Source organism: Lolium rigidum, chromosome 6 (assembly GCF_022539505.1).
Source record: "Lolium rigidum isolate FL_2022 chromosome 6, APGP_CSIRO_Lrig_0.1, whole genome shotgun sequence".
NCBI classification, from domain to species: Eukaryota; Viridiplantae; Streptophyta; class Magnoliopsida; order Poales; family Poaceae; genus Lolium; species Lolium rigidum.
Genome location: NC_061513.1, coordinates 66,128,458 through 66,130,659, shown reverse-complemented (window position 1 = coordinate 66,130,659; position 2,202 = coordinate 66,128,458).

The window sequence follows — 2,202 nt, the reverse complement described above, 5'->3', positions numbered from 1 at the left end:
TCCCTTCCACAGTTGATCTTCCGAAATATTGCATCCTGACGGTGCTTTTTCCAGCAGAATCCTGGCTCCGGTGCTCGATCTCCAAATAATCATGAAACATGCAAAATAGATGAAATAACATAAGTATTGTGTCCCAATATGAAATATATCAATGAATAACGGCAAATTATGATATAAAATAGTGATGCAATTTGGACGTATCAACTCCCCCCAAGCTTAGACTTCGCTTGTCCCCAAGCGAAACTGAACTCTGTAAACAGGTCCACATGTTTATGGAGTGAAGAGTCGATAAATAAAATACGGACAAGAAGCATCATATTCATTCACACAAGACATTATAGTAAACAACTTCCTCATATAATTCAACTTGAAACAAGTATAAGGTAATCACAAATAAAGGTGCATAAGGAATCATAATTGGTGATGGCAAACTTTGTTCTTGGTCAGAGAACATTTAACAAATTATATTCATCTATTGAGCAGCGCTCTCATATTAAAAGCTTATGGTAAACTTGCATACTCAATCATATTAATCATTGATGACTTTCAAAGCTATATTCATTCAAGTAAAACTTGTACTAAACAAGAAAGAGTAAAGACATGATAAAGCAAATCACAATATAATGGTTTGATCACAACAACTCAAATGCTTGCTTGAGATGGAGGGAAATAGGTTTACTGACTCAACATAAAGTAAAAGACAGGCCCTTCGCAGAGGGAAGCAGAGATTAAATCATGTGCTAGAGCTTTTTCAATTTTGAAATCATATAAAGAGAATAAAAGTAAAGTTTTGAGAGGTGTTTGTTGTTGTCAACGACTGGTAGCGGGTACTCTAACCCCCTTTCCAAACAAACCTCCAAAGAGCGGCTCCCATGAAGGACGTTATCTCTACCAGCAAGGTAGATCATCCCTCTTCTCTTTTGTTTACACATGTATTTTAGTTTATTTAAGAGTTGACACTCCCCCCAACCTTTGCTTACACAAGCCATGGCTAACCGAATCCTCGGGTGCCTTCCAACAATCTCATACCATGGAGGAGTGTCTATTGCAAAATTAAGTCGCTTATCGATGAATCAGGGCAAAACATGTGAAGAGAATTATTAATGAAAGTTAATTAATTGGGTCGGGAACCCCGTTGCCGGCTCTTATTGCAAAATTATAGGATAAGTGGATGAAGCCACTAGTCCATTAGTGGAGGCTGCCTAACAAGACTGAAAGATAAAACACCACATACTTCCTCATGAGCTATAAAACATTGACACAAATAAGAAGTAATAAGTTTTGAATTGTTTAAAGGTAGCACATGAAGTATTTACTTGGAATGGCGGACAATACCATGCAAGTAGGTAGGTATGGTGGACACAAATGGCATAGGTTTGGGTTCAGGTTTGGATGCACGAGAAGTATTCCCTCTCAGTACAGGTCTTTGGCTAGCAAGGTTAATTAGCAAGCATAAGAGTTGAGGGAAACAAACAAATATACACGTGATAGAAACAATCATGCATCTTACTTGTAAGCACAAACAGTTTTAACTTTAGAATACTAAGCTAAGAGATGATAAGAAAGATAATAATATCTTCTACATTTGTTTCCTCTATTCTTCTAAAACTCAAAGTGTTGTTGCTATTGACCATTGCTAAGTTTGCCAAAACCAAATAGATTTACTTAATGCTCCCAAAGTGGTACCAATACTAAAATCAAGATCAATCATATAGTAGAAATTGCAAACTAAAATAAGGCGTGCAATATGTAAATGATAAGACTTCTCATTAATATTCCATAACGATAACTCACTGAAGGATAACGTTGCATAGAAAACAAAAATTTTCCTACCGCGAACACGCAATCCAAGCCAAGATGCAATCTAGAAGACGGTAGCAACGAGGGGATGATCAAGACTAACCCTTGAAGAGATTCCAAAGCCTATAAGAGTAGGCTCTTATTGCTGCGGTAGACGATCACTTGCCGCTTGCAAAAGCGCGTAGAAGATCTTGATCACGATCGGTTCCGGCGCCACGAACGGGCAACACCTCCGTACTCGGTCACACGTTCGGTTGTTGATGAAGACGACGTCCTTCTCCCCGTTCCAGCGGGCAGCGGAAGTAGTAGCTCCTCCTTGAATCCGGCAGCACGACGGCGTGGTGGCGGTGGCGATGGAGATCTCCGGCGGAGCTTCGCTAAGCGTGCGGGAGAAGAGGAGGA